We start from the raw sequence: 24,879 nt of genomic DNA on the forward strand, positions 1-24,879 counted from the left end.
TTTTTATTCGTGTTACTAAGTAGTTTTAACTTTCATTGCATTATGTCAATGTTTATTGCACCATTTGCCCACATGGCAACATTGATACTGTTGTCTGCTATTAAAAAAGTTCAGAAGTTTGCGGTCCGACAAACCGCTCCATACTCAGACCCTAAACAAGTCTTGGTCTGGTTGATTTGCTGCAATAAACCACTTTACATGACCAAAGTCGGCTAGAATCCAGATTTTTTAACACCGCCATTCTAGACTTTTGAAACATCTAAAATTGGGTCAATAAAAGCAAACATTTCTTTAAAATTCACATTAAATCATTTTTTATTATACGTCAACATAAAGTACACCGAAGTTGACTTCTTTATTATGACCAATGCAGAAAACTTTTTTAATTTTAAAATGGCAACACTGACCAGATTAGATGGAGACTATACAGTAAATCGTCTTTTGTTGGGCACATATCATGTTAAAAGTGGCTTAATGTTAGTAGTTGCCACTAACTACTTTGTACAGTACGAGTTCTACAAAAATGCCTCTATGTAGGAAGTAAAATTCAATTTTAAAGTGATCTTGATCTTATTGTTTTTCAAGATCAAGATCACACAAAAAAAGTGATCTTAGATCAAGATCAAGATCACCAAAAAAAAAGTGATCTTCAAGATCAAGATCACGCCCATCTCTGCCTATAGCTAATTTTATTAATTTTCACAAATACATCGCGTTGATTTGGGCAGCTGAAAACATGACATTATCTGATGAAACTGATTAGTCTGTTTATGCAACTGCCCGAATTAGCGTGAGGCAGTTTCCCCAAAAGGAACAAATTCATTAATTTTTCCCATTTAGGCTACATAACTGTATCGTTTGGATTTGGGCAACAAAAAAAATATGAAATTAATTATCTGATCATAGCCTATTTACAGTGTTGTACGCGTCATTGAAATATATTGACGGCGTCAGCGTCAGCGCGAATTGCCTAAAAACTTGACGGCGTAAAGTACTGCGTAAGCTCTTAAAGAAATTGACGGCGTCAGCGTCAGCGCTAATTTCTAGCGCTATTTTTTGCCAGCGTCTTATAAAACGGAAATATCTCAACCAAGTTTAGGCTAACAATAGCTATAAATAAAGAGCAGGTAGGCCTATTATGTTTTGAGACTGTATTGTAATTAGCTACTTAACTTATTAGTAGGGCCATTTTAATTTGACCCAGCCTAAAAAAAAATTTTCTGACTTTATTTTTATCAAAATTTGACTTTATTTTGAACTAACGAAATTGCTTATTTATAGAGGGTACAGTTCTTTCTTGAATTGATACCACTTACCAAAGCATAATGATGTGTCGATTTCAGACCCAAACGTAATTACTCTCTAGAAACACAGAATTAAGTTTGTTAAAAGCCATAATTTGACAAATTTCGACTTTATTATCAATTTTGACTTTATTTTGACCTATAAACTTCTTAGAAACAGTCCCTTAGGTGCTGAAAACAACTTTACTCTTTGATTTGTGGATAAACGAAGTCCTTAAAAAATTTTGACTTTTGCGGGCCCTGCTTAGGCTATTAGTTATTTCCTTGCAGAAAAACAAGCATTTCAAAACGTTTGTCTGACAATCTGCTGCGTTTGGGACGCGTATTGTCCTTTCCAAGTGAAAACATGCGTTCCATAGCAGCGCTGGTTGGTATTGGTGTGTTGTATTTCAAAAACAAGCTGAAAACGTTTAGGCTACTCGAAAAGGTATCACTGTTCCAAGCGTGCTGTGATAGTTTAGCATGTATAAATATTTTAGCGAGGTCCACTGCACCAATATCGCTCTTTTCAGGGGCATAAAGCTCTTGAAATAAAGTATCTTCAACGTCTGCGATGCCATTCATGGATTTTTCGCTTTTTGTCTCTGATCCCTCGTTCTCAATACATGTGTGATCAGTAGATCACCATTTGGCAAACTTCTTCCGCGTGTATTCCAGGGAGCCATTCCAACCAACGCAAAAGCCGGTAATTCGGATGAGTCGCGTTGGCCAGAATACATTGTGAAACTCTTATTGTGTAACGAGATTTTCCATGAAAAAAAATGACGCATAGCGCTTGACGCTTAAAATCGGCAAAATAGTTGACGGCGCTATCACTTCCGTCAACTGAAAAATAAATTGACGGCGCTAGCCTCAGCGTCAACAAAAAGTTGACGCCGTCAAATGACGCCGTCAAATTGACGGCGTCAACGTACAACACTGCCTATTTATAAAACTGCCCAAATTGGCATGATGCAGTTGCCTCGGCATCAAAATTTACAAAGTCTTTAATTTTTTTCATAATATCCATAAATGCATCATCTTGATTTGGGCAACTACAAAATATAAATTTATATAGGCTAAATCTGGTGAATACTTTTATAAAACAATTCGGGTGGAGAGGTTACAGTACTTTTTCAACCATAAACGGACATAGCTATAAGCAACACCACAACATTTAACAAAAAAATGTTATACTGTACCAGCGTACCTGTTAAATGTAATGTTAATGTGGTGGTGTTGCTTAGCTTTGTTTGGTTACTCTTATAAAACTACCCAAATTAAAATGATGCAGTTGCGCCCCAAAATAAAAAATAAATATTTAGTTTGTATATGCAACTGTGTCATGTTAATTTCACCAACATTTAAAATGCTACTGCTGAAATATGTTACTTCTACCTACCATGCCAAAGTGCAGAAGCATCGAGCAATGCACAAGCAAGGTATATTCAAAGATGAATTCAGTTGTTCTATCTTGATTACTTTGGTAAGAAATTCTAGCTAGCTGGTGATCTTGTTATGTTAGTTTTTCACTGTTATCATGCACCACATACATTATATTTGGGCAATTTCTATAAAAGCGAGCAGATTTGGGAAATTTACGTTCTGCCCCCCCCCCCCCCCCCCAAAAAAAATGGTTAGGTCTCGTACGGCTATGTCTCAGTGGTTACGTCCCCGACTTAAAATCAAGCTGAGCTGGTTTGGCTCCGGGTTTGCGTTTGAGCAACGCATTTCAGGACTGCTTTCCATTCAGCGGCACATAGTGCCAGTGGGTGGAATAATTCCTCAGCAACTCCATTTCGAAAACTATCGGAAACTTCACTGTAACTTACCAATTTCGGTAACCGGCCCAGCGTCAAAAGCCTCTACAAGTATGTGAAATTATAAATAACATATCAAAGGGTTTCCCTGTCCGAGACAAAGATTCAAAACCAACCAAAAGGCTCTGGTTACTTTAACAAATTTACGAAGTTTTACTGAAAAACGACAAAACATTAGCTCATATAACCTGCGGTAGCCTACTACAAAACCTTCAAAAAATGAATTATTGAAATCTATCTGTAGTCACGTAACTTCGATTTTAAACCAAACTTTGTAACTCAAACTTCTAAGGAAATCCAGTTTTGATAAATTTGATCAAATCCAAAATGTGCGTCATGATCACGAAACGTTAATGTTTTCTAAATTTGCACAAAATACATCAAACCCAGATCGGATCGGTGAAATTTTTTCGGAGGGAATCAAGAAAATCTATCTATTGGCTTGTTAATTTATTAGTCCAGTCGTTGAAGCGAAAAAAAGGGCCGAACCTTGACTTAATTGGTGTAAAGCTGAAACTTTGCACATTGTTTCTGTTGATTATGTACATTGACCAAAAAAAAATCCCCATGAAAATCTTTTGGTGAAAAAAAGTTATCCGCCTTTTTTGAAAATCCGCCATTTTTTTTTCAAATTGGCGGATAAACAAAATTTGAATATTTTTTTGAAGTATCGTCATACTATGGCTTCTTTAAAATATGATATTATCATTGTCACAATTAATAAGCAAGTAGGTACTCAATAACATTTATATTTGACTTTAAACGAAGTGACATTAACAAAATATTATATAATAGCCTGCCGGTACGATAATGTATAATTGTTCCAAAAACGATTATTTTGTTCACTTACAGTCAGGTAAATATATAGTTTGACCCCAAAAAATTGCTACAAAAGGTTTTCCAAAGTTTTTTTCTAGTATATTTCATCAAGAATAATATATTAAAAATATAGGAGCATCAGAGCACCGGAAAGTTGTCATTTTCAAGATGGCCGCCAAAACAGTATAATGACAATATTTCACTTAATATTCATCCTAGAGCTCTAATTCTGGCGTCTATCCCTAGGTTTAAGATTTTGAATTCAATTCAATAAGACAATTCAAAGGTAAGGAATTCAATAAGACAATTCAAAATGAAATTAACTAATTAGTTTAATGGAAAGACTTATATGAAACAAAACCAATAGTGAAACACTGGCAGTACAAGAATCGCAGACCACTTATTAAGTTATTTACATTCAGTTGCTTAATAAGTCCTGGTCATCATCTTCATCCAGTAATGACTCATTGTACGTATTGTCACAGGCATCAAGTTGCACTGTCCACATGCTGAGGTACAGGGTAGATTATTCTGCCTACAGCTACACCTGGCAGTGCTACAGGCAGTTGCAGTGGATAATCTATAAAAGGGAATCTGGGGCCGCATTTATGTCCGACTCTGTTGTTACAAACTGACTGCCTTTCAGTTTCCAACCCCACCCGTAAGTTTCCATATCACTCTTTTGTCCTAGCCAGACCATTATTTGGTAGTGGTAGTAAACCCATAGACGGTGAAATTTTGTCGATGACTCAGCAGGTGGTAGGCGTTCTGGTGTCACAAATGATTGGGAAGAGACTACTTTTTTTCTTAGTACTCTGTAGTGCTGACGAGAGAGAATTCGTCCGCGTGCCCCCAAAAATCACAGCCATCGCTTGACAATCTTTGTTCACAATGGATGCTGCTGCCTGCTTCGGAAGAAGGGAGTAATTGGCACAGTCTTTCAGAGTAGCATCCCCCTTTACCAGCTTGTGAAGCACAGATTTTCTTACCCACACCAAAGATTCTTGATGTTGTGTCACATCCAGTGTAGGCATATAGAAAAAGTAATTGGGAACATAATTCTTCACCCATCACCATTTTTGATACACTTTGTCAGCATTTTCCTTGTCGAAACGGAAATATAGATCTTTGTTTGCTTGTTGCGCATAATGAAGAAGCAGGACCAACAGAACTGTGTCTTCTCCAATCAACGTTGTCAAGTGTGACACTGCATTAAGAATAGTAGCCTTCACAATCGGCACATCAGCATCCCCTGGGGCATTGATCACTTTGCAGCCTTTAGACTACCCCGAAATGTTTTACTGATCAAGTCGATCATTTTTTCGTTTGTTTATGTTCATGCACATTAACGTCATCCTCGGCCACACCATTCACAATATTGCTCATGGTTTGATCCTGAGAAAAAGGTAGGCTACATAACCAGCCAGTGATGTCTTCTGCGCTTCATTGGCAAAGCGGAGTTGCATGATTTCAATCCTAGTCTTCTTTGTGATGTTGAGTTGTGATATGTTGTGCCTTGGAATCACACGGTTTGCTTTCTGACCCAGTGTCAAGGCAGCAATCATTCCCATCCCGTGGAAAGTCCCCTTCCCATCCAGGGTGATAATATTATGATCAACATTATCAGCTGCAAATAACATTGTACTTTCGAGTAGGTCTATGTTCTCTAGAACAATGGATTCTGACGCTACACAATCAGCTGCATTCTTTTCAAACCTCAGGACTTCTGCGTAAGAAGAACAATATCCCATAGGCTACTGTGTAAACTGTAAAGTATCAACAAGCAATCTCGACCTGTACAAATGATGTCCTTGAACAGCAAGACCAATTTGCAATGGTGCAATCACCGCTCGTGGTCTGACAACTTGGCCAATAGGCCTACTTGCAACATTTTGCTTTGTGTCTTTTCCTACTAATAAGGAACTCTAACAGTGTTTGTAAAGTTTCAGGCAAGTGGGCTACATTAGAGCAGGACCGAGATTGAGAGTCGGTTGCGTAGCCGAGTGGTGAAAACGTCTGCGCGACGTTCGACACTGCTCCAGAGCACGCGGCTGTGTCTCGGCACAGACACTTAGGCCTAATGGCAAGCCAAAATAAGGGGAGCAGCTGACTCGAAGACTAGGCCTATATGTCACTTCGCTGCTTCCTGTCGTCTGTTGTAGGCTATCGCATCTGTGATCGCAGTGTTACTGTATGTTATGTATTGCAATGGGGGCAAATAAAACACGATTATTATTATTATTGAGTGCGTCTGTGCTTGGATAGTGATCATTAACAGATGGAACACCATTTTTGATGAGCTTTGCCGCAGTTTTAATTATTTCTCTCCTTTGTGACTCTTCATCATCCTCATGCCTTGTTTTTAGGAAATGAGATCGGAAGATTTCGGATGTCTTCTCTCTCATAGTGACAAAGCAATGAAGGCCCTGACCTTCATTTACATAAATAGATTCACCGCACTATTTCTATAATTGGGTCTTCAGATATTTTGATCCATAAGGAAGGCAATCATCATTTGCTAAAAACTCCTTCATTTTAGATCTGAGGTCTGATATCGTTAACTGTTCTTCATCATTCTGTTCAACATGGGAACACATCTTTAGAGATGCCTGGTCCTGTTCCTCATCCTTCGGTCGCCCAAATTTTCGACGTTTTGCCTCAGGTACTTCGCCGCATTGCAAGGGTACGTTAAATCCATATATAAAAGTAACACTACAAAAATGATGGTATAAACAGTCTGCAGCATGCAAATCGCTACCGTAGTATTCAATACGACCTTTCACGGCGCATGACCAATCGTCAGAACGTCTCTCACAACACTCTAATATAGTCCTTGCAAAAACATCTGTTTTAACAAAACTAAAGCCAGGTCTATCCGTGAGAACTCGAGTCCCACAAAACAAACAATGAGTCTTACTGTGGAAATTGCCATCAAGAATTCGAACACTTTGTTTCCTCGTGACGCAGGACCCACTTTCCTATCTGTTCTTCTTAAGCTGTACATCGATTGGCTTAGTAGGCCTATAACGTTTACGACAGTCTATGTGTACTTTTCGACCAGCTGTCGCAACAGTGTTGTCCCTTCTATTAGTATTGGCAGCATTAATCCCATCAGCACCCTTTTGACGCAGTATACTGGAGGCTTCAGAAGCTTGAATTTCCTTGTCACAGATCGTAATTTCTTTGCAGGCATTTTCCCTGAACTCTTTTTCCGTGTATCCGTAAACTTCCTCCGGCAATCACGGCGGACCACAACTTTGCAAATGTGAAATATTTGCAGTATGAAATTTACTTTTAAATGAGCACCAACACTAACAATAATTTCACAAAAATTGAATAATTCAGTATTTGGACATCCGCCATTTTGAAAAAAATGGCGGAATTTCGAAAAAAGCGGATAACTTTTTTTCACCAAAAAATTTTCACGGGGATTTTTTTTTGGTCATTGTACACAATGAAAAGAACCAATGTACAAAATTTCAGCTTTACACCAATTAAGTCAAGGTAAAACCCTTCAACGACTGGACTATATAGACTATTCATGTTTTTACACTTCTTGGGTTAAACGTTTGGCCTGGATACGTTTTGCCTTAAACTGCATTTTTCTTGTTAATTGCATTGGAAACGATGTTTCGTTTTTTTCTGCGACTGCTTGTTCCAATTATGAGACATCCGACCGAGGTTGTAGGTACTTGGTTCGAATCCCCATCGCGATCACACGGCCATACCATGACACCAGTGACGTTCCGTGGCTTAAACCGTTGATTGATTAATTGATTGATTGAATCTTTATCCTCGGACTGGGAAAGCTTCTTGCAGAGCTTAATCCTGGCAGTTTCGCATACTTGTAGAGGCTTTGAATCACTGATGCAGGCCCGGTCACCGAGATTGACAGAGTGAAGTTTTCGATTGTTGAAGGCTTGTTGTCGGGGAATTATTCCATCCATTAGATGCCGCTGAATGGAGAGCAGCCCTTAACGTGCGTTGCTCAAGCGCACACCCCGAGAGTCGAACCAGCGCCGCTATTGATCTTGAAGTTTCTTCGTTCCAGAAGTGACGCGCTAACCAATTGAGCTACCGTTGGGAAAGCAACTTGGAAATATGCTTATATTACGATAATTGCCTCTACCCAGTGATCGATTTCGAGTAATGGGTAGTACCAAATTTAAGTCATAAGTAAAGTAGACAACCGGAAACAGACATTGCCGTCGGCTGCAGCGTGGGTCAGGTGTACGTCGGAAGGCGTACACCGATGCATAGCGCTCAAGTCCGCTTTCCCGCAATGCAGGATAAAGATAAACAAACAAAAAAAAACATGCTGCAGCAAGGTAGTAGGCACGAAGGGCGTAACCGTCGGGCGAAGCCCGAAAGCGTGTTGTCGAAGGCAACACTTCCAGCGGGGGGTCTGGGGGGCCTCCCCAGAAATTTTTGAAAAAACACTTCCAATTTGGTGCGCTCTGAGAGCATTTCCAAAACAAATCAAAAATAAAAATCTGTCAAATTGTGCTTCCCCTATGTCGTGATCATACATCCATTTAATGTTTAGAAGTCATGAACAATCTTAATTTTAACGTTGCAGGACCAAAATCCTGTGTTAGACATGGAATAATAGTTGTCTAAATGTTTAATTCGTCATGAATGTTCATTCTCAGATATTCAGTTAAGCCTACACTACAAAAACTAACACTTAGGCTTAAACATTACAACCGCAAGCAATTTGTACAAAAAGCTGGATAAGTTTGCCTCCTGCGTAGCCTATAGAAGCTTAACGAACTAAATATTGCATCCGCACCTGAACGTTCATTGGCGAAGTAACGTTATATCAACGCTGTAAAAAGGGCAAAGGCATGACTATGAAAGCTAGTACAGTAGGCTAAAGTACATGGCGAGGAGACATCGAAAAACAGCAACAAGCTTTTTGGCATTATGATGCTGTGCGTTTACCGTGACGAGAGACCATTCTGACGAGTTAGTCTAGTCGCTCTAGCGAATGTACGCATTGACGTCACTGGGAAAGCACAACTAACCTACCATAACCATAACACATCTGATTGGCTAAGCAGCTAGTGACGTTTTGCAAAACGGGTGAGGATTGGTTAAAACGAAAGCGTTTTTTTACATTTTTGAATCTGGGAAAGCAAGTTTGATAGTTGTTTACCTGGAGCCTCAGTGATTGTTTCTGACAGAAGCGTTTGCGTCAATTGGCATTTATAGGCAAGACATGCGGTTTGGTGAGGACTTAGACTACTCACAAGCGTTACGAGTAATTCTAGTCACGAATACAGTAATTTTCAAGTTAAAATAGACGTGATAAAAATAAGAAGTTAAACCTAGAATTCAGTCATTATATTTTGCTTAGTTTTTGCTAAGGTAAGCACTGCTCTCCTTGCTTTCCCTCACCGATCGTCACTGCATGACACAGTGCAGATACAAAGCCATCAGGTCTTTGGAGGCAATTTTTTCTTAAAAGCTTTTGTTGTAAGCTACTGTTTCTCAAAACAAATAATGCTTTAAACACAAATAGACCTAACCTCTTTTCAGACTTAACTGTAGCCTAGGCCTATGTGGCAATGGAAGGGACAAAAAATCCGCCTCAGATTGGTTTTGAAATATTTGGCTAGGCTACATATAGACTCGAGTGGTAAAAACCGTCACTGCCACTGTTTCAAGAATGATAAATTGATTGTTTTTATCGTTCTGAATACTTTCAATTCTTCCAACGCTCGTTGTATGTAAATTTGTAAAAGGAGGCTACAGTAGATAGCCTATTTAGTGAGCTCTTTAAACCGACGGCATCCAAAGTGGCTCTCTGTGACCTTTGTGCATTTGCAGTTTGTGTATTATATCGTTGTTTTGTTTTTGATATGGACAGCTTTGTCTGACGTAAATAAATAATAATAATAAAAGCAGAGATACCCTCAAACCTTGGACTGGCAAACAAAATAATTTTTACATGAGTTACTTTTCCAGTAGCCTACGGTAGGCTAGAAGAAATTGTTTTTGCACGTAGCACTACGCTAGTAGGCTATTGTGAATTTAAAATCTATGAGAAAAAAATTGATGAGCTATATTTTGTCACAGACAAGTAAAAATCCAGCTAACCAGACAATAAAAGTTGCCACTTTTTGTATAACGTTTCAAGGCTTAGCTATGTTAAAACGATGTTAAAAAATTGTTTTTTAAGCTGGAAATATTTTTGGCAAATTAGAAAAGAACATTTTATGAAATAATAACAAAATGCAAATTAATCATTTTTGTATTGATTGAAACTTTGCAGACATTGATTGAGATCATATCAGCTGCTTCCAAAGCTTGTAGCCTAATAAGGCATGTTATCAGAGATCAATAAATTCTTCATCGTGTGTCACACGGCCGTTAAATTTATTATTGAATTGTTAAAATTATCATCAAATTGTTCATTCATCTCTCCAGCTTGAAGATGTATAGGCTACATCGAGGACAGCCAGAGAAGAAGTTATTTATAGGTAGCAGCTTATCAGTATCATTCCAAAACGGTTTTATACGGTAGTGAAATTAAATATAGCCTATCCTGTACCGTACTGTATTAATTTCACAAGTTTACCAATTGTCAAAAATAAAATTTAAACGAAGAAAATCGGCATGAAATGCCAGAAAATTTTGCTCTTGTAGGCTAGAAAGTTTTAACATATGCACAGGTAGTGGCGTACGCAGGATTTTCTCAAGGGGGGGGGGGGGGCATTGACAGTAGTGTGGCCAGGAATTTTGAAAGGGGGGGTTTTGACGACCGGCGGGCGAAGCCCGACGGCGTTTTATCCTAAGACGACACCCAGCTGCGAGGGGTCTGGGGGGTCTCCGCCAGAAAATTTTGAAAAATTACTTTGAATGTGATAGACTACTCTAGTATATTTTTCGCTTCTCGTTTTACAAGTTTTAGTAGGCTACAATCTTTTCCTACTTAATGTTCACAGCAATTGCCGAGGCCGTTTGGCCTGGGCAACGTTTTTGCCGAAGTAAAAATATGCTAATTTCAAAGACTGAACCATTGCGAATTTGCAAACATACACATTCAATGAAATTTGATTGAAAACTCTCGCCCACCCAGAATTCCTTTCTTCTAAGAAAAAATCGACGCCTATGTAGCCTATATATATGCTATATATTTCAAAAGAGCGAACATGGGCAAGAAAATTGAAAATGCTTTATAATGACTAGCTGTAGGCTATGCCTATATTTCAATTTTTACGACATTACCCAAAACGTCTCTGATTCTAAACGTAATGACGTCATATAATCAATCAATTTTCTACAACTAGACATGCATATGATTCATTTGAAAGTACTAATTCGAATCATAACGTTTTAAACAAAAAATTATCCCGGTTTCAAACTTATTAAGGCAAAATTTTGAATTTCATACAATCACGATAGGCCGTTTTGGGACAAAATGGGCCTGTCCATACACCTGACACTTCTGAAACTGCTACATTCCTATTGGGATGGACGACAAATGGCTCTTCGTGCCCCATCTGTGAGTACCATCTGCTTTCAACCAGATGAGAAACGAAATTTGTCAACAAAGAGCCTCCTCCCGGACGCACAGCTGCAAGGGGCAATTGATAAGTTCAGATGCCCCACCATTCTGCAGCTCAACATAGAAGGCTACACAACAAGCAAGACCAAAGTTGTGGAGCAGCTTGCCCATACCAACCGGGCACTCGTCATTCTCCTCCAGGAGACCCACTGCACTTCTGCAGATAGGCTAGCTATTCCCAACTACACGCTAGCCGGGTCTACCTTAAGCAGGAAGCACGGCATTGCCACGTTTGTGCATGAGAGCCTGAAGTGGACCTTTGTCGATCAATCTCCAACTGATGCCGAGATTGAGTGGGTGTGCATAACTTATGTATCTCAGACTACAACATCGTCAACATCTGCAAGCCCCCATCCTCGCGAATGCTGCCATCAACCCTTCCAACGTTCCCCTCCCCCAGTCTCTATGCTGGCGATTTTAACTGCCAGCACATCGACTGGGGCTACAACAACACAAGCAGCGACGGAGAATTGCTGGCTGACTGGGCCTCTACAAACCATCTTGCCCTCCTATTCAATCCAAGGAACCAGCCAGTTTCCACTCCGGCCGCTGGGGAACAGGGACAAACCCTGACTTGGCCTTCGCGAGTGTTGACAGCTCTCTTCCAGACAGACGTGTGCTTGAGAAGTTCCCGTGGTCCCAACACCGGACGTCCCTCATCATCGCTCCAAAACTTGTGGCTCCTGTCCCGAGTTCACCGGTGAAGCGATGGAACTTCAAAAAAGCCGATTGAAATCAATACAGCCTCTTGACCAATGAGTCTATACTGCAAAGTTACCACCACCTGAAACATGCAACGCAGACGAGGCATACCAGGACTTATCTGCAATGCTATAATAATTGCAACAAAGGCCACAATACCACGTGGCCATCGAACCATAAGCTATACAACATGCTGGGACTCTGAGTGTGAAGCTCTCTATCGCTCCTACCTAAACGCCACCCCGGGTACTGCTTCTAACACCGCCGCCACCAGACTACTTGAGCGGCTGGATACAAAGAAGCTTGAGCGATGGAATGAAGCTGTCCAAACCATCGACTTCTCACACTCAAGCCGCAAAGGATGGAGCATCATCAACAACTTCACTGGGCGCTCAGCAAACTCCCCTCGCCAGCAGTAGCGGCGCCACGGGGTGGACTGGGGTGGACATGTCCACCCCACTCATGTTTAGAGTCATTTTCTAATTCGTCGAGATCCGATGAGAAAACTTGGGGGGTATATGCGGGGGGTTAGGGGAGCCTAGTGACAGCGTCATGAATTAATTTCAACTTCTTACGTATGAATTACTATTACTTTTGCAGCATTGACTTATACGAAGAAATGAAGAATCTTCGTTGTTATCGCTATGTTGTATTGATTGATGATTGTATAGTTTAATTTTACCATTTGGAGGTGATGGCTTTTGTCACGTCACAGCTGAGACACAAGCTTTTGTGGTATTTGCTAGTTCACCACGTTTTTTTTTTTGTTCCATAATTGTGGTGTAACAATCAAAATATAGAATTAATGAAAAGAGTCGATGCTGGCCACCCTCAGAAGTCAAAATCTTAAATCAGTAATCATTCATGAGTTAAAGTTTAAGTGAAGGGCAATTTTATTTGGCTCGAAGAGGTAGGCCTAATTGGAATATTGCTGTCTTGTTATTTATGGAAATGTCTGAAAGGAATCCGGCGTCTGAAGTGACACACAGCGATAATCGCGAATTTGTTGTTAAATCTGGCCCGATTCAGCCACTGATAGTTTTTCCGCAGTCGGAGCAGTGCAAAAAGAATAACCGATTTCAAAAGAAATGGTATTCAGACTCAGGGTTTGGGTGGGTGGAGTAGCCTACTCGACTTCGAAAGATGCTGCATTTTGTTTTATTTGCCGATGTTTTGGCACGCTTGGTAAGTTTATCGCTTTCTGATCGCTATGGCATTGAGTTATCCCAGTTAGGCTATAGGCTACCTACAGTCAGTGATGGGCATTATCGGCGATAATTATCGGCGATAAATTTTCATCGCTTGTCGTTATCGCTTAATTATTTTTTTAGTTATCGTTTATCGTTATCGCCAAAGGCAATATTTGATTATCGCCGATAATTAATCGCCGATAAATTTTATTTCGGATCAACACACAAGTGGAAAAACATGAAAAGTAATATTTTTACTAGCCACCTAGTTCATGAAACTAAAATTAAAACCAGTTCTTCTTCAGTGCCTGAAGTGTGTGTGCACAGGTCGTTGTCATGGGAGGGGCACGCCCCCTGCAGCGACGACCCTGATAACACAATAATTTTTAGAGTTGCAAATTGCAATGCAATGACATGCATGCAACAAGTCTCTTGTTGTTTTTCTGCAATCGGCAATCGCGAGTGAATTTTACAAGTAAAATGTAAGCGCACAGGCGGTACAGATTCCTTTGAAGCGAAGCGAAAGAAATTGGCAAGTGGTTTATGAAAGTGTCGCAATACGAGGCCGCTTTTACATCGGAAACATGGTCTTTCGCGCCACCATCACTGAAACAAGTCATTGCAGAATATGATATTGCTTGAAGCATTTGACATGCAGACCGACATCACACTTTTTGCATCTTGTAGTAGTTTTTGCATGACAATAGGCGCATCGAGTTGCGTGGTAAAATTATGCTAAATACAGTAGGCTATAACCTTTCTCATTTACCTATGCTGCATAGCCGAGTGGTGAGAGCGCTGGAACGACAATCGAAAGGGCAGGACACTTAAAGGCATGCCTGAAGGTGGACATGAAGATTGGCTTCCTTGCCTTCCCGTCCACTTAATCTAAATCTTCAACCACCGGGCGTAAGCCTGGATACGACGCCGATTTACCTATGCGACATAGCCAACGCTCAATCAAATATTTTTATTCCCACTAATAATACAGTGCCTATATTGTAATTCTTATCTCAACAACTCAGCGTTCTGCCATTGCTTTAATGATGTTGTTCACAAAGAAAACAGAAAAATTTATCTGAAATTATCAGTAAATTACGATAATTATGTTATTGTTGTTGAACAAACATGACTAATTTGACAAGCTTGATGGATTTCACAGTATGCACATTTTTACTACCAATACCGCTTCAGATTACTGATAAATTTTCAAGCATTTTGCGTTTTTTGGAATTTTTTCAATTATTTCTGACTTTGCTGTAAACAGCCCGTAGAAAGCAAAATACAAAGTTTGGAATTGTTTATGGTATTTTCATTTGATTTAATTATTTTGCCTACTGCACGTAAGCGGCAGTGTAACTCAATTGATAAAAGCATCCAACTGGTATCTAAAGGTATAATTATAAGCACGGCGGTTACCTCAGTGGTTTGATTCTGGATCAAGAGGTTGAAGATTCGATACCTACTGCCGCTGTTGCGATTCTATTCATGCATAACTTACAAAAAGTTTTGTCCCTTTACAGTACATTATGTTCGATTTTTCGTCATGTTGATGAAAACAGTTCGTGCTGCATGGGATGGGGCAGCGCTAATCAAGAAAAAAAAAATTATCGTTATCGGACATTATCGACGATAATTTATCGTTTATCGTTATTGCTTAACTTTTTTTTGATTTATCGTTTATCGTTATCGCTTTAGGCATTTTTCGTTTATCGATTATCGTTATCGCTTAAGTGAAAAATGAGTTATCGCCCCCAACACTGCCTACAGTAATGTTACAGTTTATGTAGCAGCATTTTTTTGCTCGAGTTTCAATTTATCGGTAGGTCAACCTCCCTACCTGAAATTTAATAGAACAAACTAATGATAGGAAACTGTAAAGCATTATAATATTCGAATAGCGTATAAATGCATTTAACATTTTAAAAGTCATGAAAGCGAAGCTGGAAAGTTTTATTTTAGTCGTCGGAGAAATTTAAACCTTGCACATGTCAGCCTAATTTAAATGGTTTAATATTGCTATTATTACTCACATATAAAGTAGTAGCAGTAGTAGACCTAAGTGCGAATTCAGTAGACCTAAGTGCGAATGCAGTGATTCTTAACCTATGGCTATAGGTATTATTGGGTAATAGCGAAGCTTTTTTAAATTCTGTTTAAGGGGCCACCCAATAATTTTTTATGAGGCCGTCTATCATTGCAGCAGCTCTATCACATGAAATAAAGAAATGCTTGCTAACATCAACATCGAAAAGTCGGCAATTCTATAGACCGCAGAGGAAATGTATGGCAGCGTTTGGGCCCATAAAACGCCTTATAAAACACTGGTTATAACCAGCGAAAACTGAATTTTGATATGTCACCAAGATTTTGGTAATTTTTGATACCTTCGTACTTTATAAAACGGATCATTTCCGTTTTATCTATTCTATTGTACATAATTCAGAGTGCTCTCAATGGAAAACGAGATTTTGCCCCCTTGCAATTTATTTTGTTTATTTTTCAATAAATTTCACAACCGAGCTGCAGTGAATCACATCGCAATCGGTAATATTAGTGACCATACTTTACGGTAGCATATTACCTCGAAATATTTTTGTCCACCCCACCCATTTTTGGCTGGCGCCGCCCCTGCTCGCCAGTGCCCCGTTTCTGCAAATGCCATCGCTTCCCAGCTAGTGCAGAACGGGGTCTACAAGACGAAGGACCGCGAGACACCCCGCCTTGTCGCCAAGGAAGTGTCTGCCCTGTGGCGAGTGGTAACACCACAAGAAGAAACAATCTCTGGAGATTTCCCTCCAGAGGAGTTTGCCACCACCCTCCGCCTAGTGAAACCACACAAGTCTCCAGGGCCGGATAAGATCTGCCCTGAGCTTGTGCTACATGCTGGCCCTGCCCTCAAGTCCTGGTTACATAGATTCCTCTCTTCCTGCCTGCACCAACCTCACAATTCCAAAAATCTGGAGAAGAGCTCTAGCAGTTGCGATCCCTAAGCCTCACAAGCCACCAGAGGACCCAAGTTATCGTCAGATATCCCTCCTCTGCGTTCCTTTCAAAATCCTCGAAAGGCTGATCTATGCTCGCGTCAACCCAATCATCGACCCGCTCCTTCCAAAAGAGCAAGCTGGGTTTCGGCGCGGAAAATCCACTGTAGATCAGGTCACACTGTTGACCCAAGACATCGAAGACTGCTTTGAGGCAAAAAAGAAGGCCGGCGCTATCTTTCTAGATCTCACAGCTGCCTACGATAGGCCTACTGTATGGCATCGCGCCTTACTTACAAGCTGCTTCCTGACCGACATATGGTCCATATGATTATGGAACTTGTCAGGAATCGAAGCTTCACCCTCACCACCGGTAGCTCACGGCGAAGCAGACTGAGACGCCTGAAAAACGGCGTCCCACAGGGATCGGTCCTGGCTCCGCTTCTTTTCAACATCTACACCCACGACCTGCCAACCACGGTCTCCGCAAAATACGATATGCGGACGATCTGGCAATTCTCCACTCCACAAAGTCGTGGGAAAATCTAGAAGACACCTTGAGCCAGGACATGCAAACCATCTCAGCGTATCTCCAGAACTGGCGACTGAAACTCAGCGAAACTAAAACTGTGGCAGCAGCTTTCCACCTCCACAATCGGGAAGCTGATCGTGAGCTACATGTCCACAACAACGGAAAACCTCTAACCTTCTGCCTCGAGCCAAGGTATCTTAGGGTGACACTAGGCAGATCGCTCACATAGCCTACCGCCACCATTTGGTGTCACTGCGCAAGTAACTGACATCCCGCGCTGCACTACTGAAGCGCCTAGCAGGCTCTAGCTGGGGGGCGAGGGCTGACACTTTGCGAATAGCAGCTTTAGCCCTTGTCTACTCTTCTGCAGAGTACTGTGCACCTGTCTGGTGCCGCAGTGCTCACTGCCACAACATCGACACTGCCATAAACAGCGCCCTGCGCACAGTGACCGGATGCCTGCGTCCCACACCATTGGACAATCTCCCCATTCTCGCTGGCATCCAACCTGCTGAGCTTCGTCGCGAAGAAGCCACTCTGTCCCTCGGTCAACGGGCACTGGAGCCCAAACATCTTCTCCACCACAAGATCTCTGCCTTCCCAAACGGGCACCCCTTCGTGCAAGCCGCTCGGCTTCTGATCAACGAAGCTGATGAACAAGACATCTCTGCGGCTACTTGGGCGGACCATAAATGGAATTCTGAATGGAGGTCAAGCACCACCAAACTCCATTCATTCATCCCCGACGCCGACACACGCCCCATCGGCCTGACACTACAGAGACAGGCATGGGTGCGCCTCAACCGTCTCTGTAGGGGCGTCGGGCTTTTTCGCTCAACCATACACCAATGGGGAATGGCTTCTTCCTCCTCTTGCGAATGTGGTGCCGAGGAACAGACCGCAGACCACATCATCAATGACTCTACTATCTTCAAGCCACCTAACGGAGTGGAAGGTCTGCGGGTCATGGATGATGAAACTAAAGACTGGCTGCTCTCTAGCAGCCTTCCAGTGTAGTTCTGGAACATCGTGAATCTGGGGTGGTAAAAGGATAGACCCTCGGCCCCAGAAGCTCAGACGACGACGACGATTCCTATGTGAACTTTTCAAAGCGAAACTTTTGAGACTGGTCCCAGCCTTCTATGACAGCCAGTTCAAATTTTAGGTATCAAATTGCCACGATAGCTCAATTGGTTAGCGCGTCACTTCTGGAACGAAGAAGCTTCAAGATTAAGCGGCGCTGGTTCGACTCTCGGGGTGTGCGCTTGAGCAACGCACGTTAAGGACTGCTCTCCATTCAGCGGCATCTAATGGATGGAATAGTTCCCAGCCAACAAGACTTCAACAATCGGAAACTTCACTATGTCAATCTCGGTGACCGGGCCTGCGTCAGTGATTCAAAGCCTCTACAAGTAGCCTATGCGAAACTGCCAGGATTAAGCTCTGCAAGAAGCTTTTCCTGTCCGAGGATAAAGATTCAATCAATCAAATCCCATATATTTTGACAATCGCTCATAAAAAAAACGGTAGCGGGGAGTTCCCGGAGGGACAATCCAATTTTTTTTCCGAATATGTTTTTTTTACTCCAAGTGACATAATTTTTGGGGGGTACTCAGAGTTTGTACTCAAAATTCGTATTTTAACATACCCCCCTACTAGTATCCTGAAGTTTTTCAGCAGTGTCAGATGATCGTCAAGACGTTACTGACAAGGAGAAAAAAGGGAGCTGATTTACAAGTCCCCCCCCATAAACATTGGTCGTGAAAAACACGTGAAATTCTGAGGAAACTCGTGTACCGTAATACACGTATATTTCTCGTGTTTTTACGAGCCAATGTTTATGGGGCCCCCCCTGGTAAATCATGACAACAGGAATTGACCAAAACATGTGGATTAAAGTGTGTGAACAGTAAAGCAAAGGTAAAGTAGTTTCACCCTCAGGGCCTCCGAGAGAATTCAGCACTGCTCGAGAAACAATACGAAAAATGGGCCCCATAATATTTTTTAGCAAATATACAACTAATTTGTATCTTGCGTTGCATGTTCGTGTCACCATGAAAAGAACTTCGTTCAATGTAAAAATCATCAAATAATCACTGGATTATACTTGCAGCAAAAATGCCATTGAGGCTAACTATTTTGTCTAGAAAGCTTTGTAAACACACAATAGGCTTAGCCTACAGGCAACGAAAATAGTTCAACCAAGCATTTAATTCAGGAGTGTCCAAACTTTTTCCCACGCGAGCAAGATTTGATAATGAACGTTCGCGGGCCAACAGCCACAATAATTGTTCTGAAAACTGCAAGTTGAATTTATATGATTTTTGTGTGTCTGCAGGCCAAAAATAACACATTGTACAACAACACGCGCGTGCAATGCAAAAACGTCTCGTGGGCCGGAGTTGGCCCGCGGGCCGGACTTTGGACATCCCTGATTTAATCCAACCCTTTCTGGACTTTTTGCAATGCAAAGTTGCGGATTACAGCATCAAATGATAAAATTTTGCGACGTCTGAATTGATGCACAACATGTATAGTTAGGCTTTTCAATCGGTTTTGAGTCATAGGCCTACTGGAGCGCAAACAATTCTTTACAAATTTCAGTAGGCTAATTGCTAAAACCACGTTCTCAAAGCGCAACCGTTGGAGGTAGCTACCGGAACACAAAAAAAATCATAACAAAACTATTTGGAAAAAAACTTTCGAAAGTTGCAATCAATGATTTCTTGTATTGATTATGGGGTGGTTCGTTCTGGTTTGCAGGTGAAGTTTGCTGTGTGGCTTTCTGTCAAAAGTAGGCCTACCAACTCATCCAAAATGTCTTGAAAAATGTCATTGTTGTAGCCTACAAATGGTTTAAATTTGTCCCACATGCCCACAACTGCACAACAGACATACGATGAAATTTTCATGGAACTTCAAACTCATCGACGATATGTTTGAGTTTGTTGATAGGTTACATTTGTCAATTCCAACAACCATCGAATTCTTTGCAATGTAGGCTACGGTAGAATACATTTTCTTCGAATGCTTCAGCTAGTTAAGTGGAGTTATAAAAGCGTTCTGTCTTCAGGAAAAGAAAATCCTTTTCTTTTAAATTTATAATCGCCACTGCAACTTTAGCTTGCGAGCAGTAGCCTACTCTTCTCAGCTCTTACTTAGATTACACCTTCCTTTAATTTCATTAAAACCATCAGTGAATCTTGTTGAGGACTGTAATCCATATAGGCTAATGCAAAGCAGTCACAAACTTAAAACTGCTAGTTGTAGGCTACTTTAGCATTGACTCAGCTTCCGATCAAGCTCTTGTTGGTTTCAACTTGATGCATTTAAGAAACGTCTTTAGAGCTTCAATTGCAAAAAGGTAATGCAAAGCATTGGGTTTGACTGCACCACGCCTTGATTACCCTCTCGAAGTCAATTTTATTGGCAAGATGATAGGACAGCTTTCTTTAGATTTTTCAGAATTTTCCCTCTGACTGGGCTATAACTTTAGGATGCTACAAGCTTACAGATAATCAATTACTCCAAAAATGATAAGACATTTGAACAACGCTGTCTGTAGGCAACATTATGAATTCCAACTAGATTTAAGCAACAAACAACATCACATCATCCATAAACAAAAAACTCAAATAAAGAAAACACTCACTACCTTCCAAAATCACATCATGAGAAGCATGACCAACAAAAGGCTACTTGACTATACGAAAACAGAAGATCTTTTAACCATGACAAAATTACATCCAATTGCAGCAATAATAAAATCAAAAGTTTTAAAACTGTTCGGCCACACTAAAATATCACAATTCGGAATCAGCAAAGTTTAGACAGAAGGAAAAGTAGAAAGAAAAAGAAAACGTGGCAGACAACCAGGGCCGGATTTAGACCATGAGAGGCCCTAGGCTATTCCATTTGTGAGGCCCATCCCTATTTTTGAGCTCAGAATTTCTCTCTAAACAACATCACATGTCATTGCTTAATGTTAAAAATATGAGTGCATTAAACTCTTCGTTCTTTTCATTTTCCACCTTCATGGGTGCAAATTTTTAGTTAAAAGAATAAAAATTTAGTTAAGGCAGTTTTGCTTTTAATTTATTTGATCAAACAACCGTTACAATAATTGTAAAGTTTATTTAGTTACGAAGATATAAGAAATAGTTACAGCCATCAAATAGAGTAAGACTAGGCTACAAATTTTTTTTCTAGCTTTCGTCAAAGCAAAACCATGCAAAAGTTCATCAAAATTTATCTGTTTAAGTTTGTCACTCTCAATGCTCAGTGCGGACAACCTTTCTTGAGACATTGTCGATCTCGGTTTATTTTTGATGCTTTTGAGCCTTGAGAAAGATCTCTCTCCTGAGCAGTTAGTGACCATTAAGCGTAGAAACAGTCTTAATATTGCTTCCACATTAGGAAAGGCAGTGTTAATTTTTTCCTTGCACATAATTTCATAAAGGTCTCCATCAGACAAGGAAATAGATTGCTCTTCTGTACCGGCAAGCCCTTGGTTTTGTGTTTGTCTCGCGTACAAATGAAAATGTAGAAATTCATCAGTAAGTTTCGGGTCAACATCTTCAGGATACGCTTCCTTTAAAAGTTCTACTCCTCGTACAATTTCTACCTTAGTTGCTTTCAGATTAGCAAAAAAGAGGAACATTTCTGCAATGTCACTGTACACATTAGCTCTTTTTAAATTGGCTTCAAGTGCGTCGAGCATAGGGATAAAGGAATTTATTTTAAACCTTTCCTTTGAAGAGAGTTCTCTTAAAGCGTCAGGTGCATTTCTTTGTCTCCTAGTGACAGCTGTGTAGGCTACTAGTTAATATTCGGAAAGGTTGCTTTTGCTTGCTGATCAAACTCGTCAATCTCATCTCTAATTTCGCTTAGAAATTTTGTCAAACCAGTTGTGTATAAAATTTTCTACTCTAAAAAGCTTGTTATAAGGCTGATACTTTAGGTAGGGTTTAAACTTGTCAAGTTTTTAAAAGAATTTCAAAATTCGAAACCGAATTTCGTGGCCCCTGGACGTTGAGGCCCTAGGCTTCAGCCTGCCTAGCCTATTGGTAAATCCGGCCCTGCAGACAACCAAAACGATGGCAAGACAACATCCAATCATGGACCAGACTCAACTTGGAGACACTGGGCGAGCTGGCTCAAAATCGCCACTCTTGAAAGCAAATAACTCATGTTGATGCGCAATCTGCTGCAGGCGGAGATGATGACTGATGATGGTCCATAAACAAAAAATATACAGGATTTACTTTCTTTAATCGTGCTTGGACTGATACCTTTAACTTTCCCAGATAACTTATGTTGGATACAACATCCTATGCCTGGCCAACGCAGATTTTGAAGTTAAGGTTCAGTTGTCAAGCAAAAATAGTTTCCGCTTAGCTAAAACAGCACCAGTTTTCAAGTTGAAACTATCAATACAATCGAAACTGTTCAGTGATACAGAAATCATTTCAGCTTCAGATTTCACGTCTTAAAGCTGTTCAACATCGCCTACCTTAGCACGAAAATGATTTGTTCTTGATGAGAAGCATCGAGAGTGACATTTACAATGCTTAAGAAATACTTGGAACTACGCACTTCATTTAAGAATTTGTTGATTATTTAGTTGGTACATTTTTACTTTAGTACTAAAAATGGGCCCCACTCAAAAGTGCAAAAACAAAAAACAAGTTTTTTTCAACAGCTTTAAACTTTTCTCAAATTAGGGCAGTATTCCTTATCTGGCAACACTATTGAGGCTATTATTATAGGCTACTATATAGTGTAAATATATCCACAGCCTAATTCATTTCTGGACATTTACCACCTATACATTTTTTGGTGTTAGGAATAGCCTGTTAGGAGTCCGGGTAGAAAAGATGAGAGTGGTAATTGGTAAATGATGTCCAGGACTCCAGGTGGTAAATGTCCCAGAACCGACTAACTGACAAGCAGTTTTTTGGCTGGACAGTGAACAAAGGAAGTAAACCATGTTATTGTAAAATATGTGCTGCTTTTGTGCAGCCTACTGTTCCGATAAAAACAACGTTGCTTCGACATAGCCCTACCAGTGCTACTAAAAAAATTGAGATTCTAATAACTTTAAAGTTGTATTAGCACCTTTTTTAACGTAAATAACGTCAAAAATAACCTCGCCTATGAAGAAAATTTTAAAGGCTTTCCGACTGAGAAAAAAAGGATTTTCCAGATAAAAAAGGAAACTGAAGAGGATTTATCAATTGTCAGAAGTGGAAGCACTGCTAGAAATGTTAGTTGGAAGTAAATAGATCATTCCAGTGTGGCAGCTCGTGATCGTTTGTTATGGAGGGGCTACAAGCTTAATTCGTTAACCCTAACCTGAAAGTGAGGTTTGGTTTATCAAAATAACCCCAACCCTAACCTGAAATTTGGTTTATCAACTACGTATTATTTCAGGATACATACTACTTAGCGTGGTATTGTGATAAACTGTTTCGGCATCTCCGGCAACGGCAGGTCCAATCAGCGATTTCGGCGATTTTCGGCGCGGCTAAAAAAATACAGAGAGAGAGAGAAGCAAATAAATGAACTTCTCTCTCTCTCTGTATTTTTTTTTTCGCGATCTTTTTAAGGGAAAAATTTTAAAATGATTGCGACTCTGATCAGCGATTTCGGCTCTGTAGTATTTTGTTTTCTCAATCTTTTCATGGGACGAAATCGGCGGACAGAGTGTGCAGGGGATAAAATAGGTTGCACCTGGCAAGAAGTATCAACAAACCTTGCAGTTTTCTGGTCAAAGTGCTTCTTGTATACAAAAACACACAAATTGTTGAACGTTAAATATACTAAACAGTGAAAAAGTTATGTACGGATAGCCTAGCCCTAGACCAGGGGTCACCAAACTATGGCCCACGGGCCGCCGGAACTGATTTCATCCGGCCCACCACGTTCTGCGGAAATAACAGCTGCACTACAACTGTTAATGAAAAAAGTTACCAAACCTTTTGTAAAGAACTGACGTTGCTGTTTATCATTAGGCCACCACAAATAGGGACAGCCTAGGCCAAATTTGGAAAGATGTAATGTTTTTCAAGAGCACAATGCCCTGTAGTGTATCACAGCAGGGGATAACTTTTCTAGCAACCTTTCGATTTTCATCACGACTTTGCTATTCCATCGTTGACTTTGTTATTTATTGTGCTCAATTCAAGTCAATGGAGATTCTAAATAGTTGTATATCTTTTCGCAATTTACATCCGGCCCGCAGCTGTTAATCTCACAGAAATCAGGCCCTCAGAGAAAAAAGTTTGGTGACCCCTGCCCTAGACACTAAAGCAGTGGATCCCAAACTATGCTCTGCGTACCACTTGGGTCTGCTACTATTCGGCGAGTCCAATTCGGCTAGTCCTATTCGGCGAGTGCCCTTTTTGGCGAGTTCCGTATTCGGCGATTTTTGAATTTAAAAAAAAAAAATTATCGGGTACTGTAGCCTAATTATCATTGCCGCTTTTACATCATTTTAACGTTACTAAACGTTGAAATAAGACTCTAACCTCTAACCCCTAACCCTAAAACGGCAATGATAATTAGGCTACGGTACCCGATAATTTAAAAAAAAATTCAAAAAATCGCCGAATAGGGAACTCGCCAAAAAGGGCTCTCGCCGAATTGAACTAGCCGAATTGGACTCGCCGAATCGGACTCGCCGAAACGGGCCATTTTGGTACCACTTGGCCTTTGGTTGACACGTGGACGACTGGACGTCCACAATTGACAGTAGTTAAAATAGAACAATGCAATTTGCACAAGTGCATTATAATATATTGTATCATAATTCATTTTATTCGTAGGAGATTCAAACAATTAATAGGCTATAAGCCTATGACCCAACCAACATCTAGGTCAGTGGCTCTTAAACTATTTTCATTGTAACATTTTTGAAAAATTTTGTTGGACTTGGAATTTCAGTCATTTTTATTTATTTGTGTTTCTTGCGATGA

Source organism: Aplidium turbinatum, chromosome 1, assembly GCF_918807975.1.
Source record: "Aplidium turbinatum chromosome 1, kaAplTurb1.1, whole genome shotgun sequence".
NCBI classification, from domain to species: Eukaryota; Metazoa; Chordata; class Ascidiacea; order Aplousobranchia; family Polyclinidae; genus Aplidium; species Aplidium turbinatum.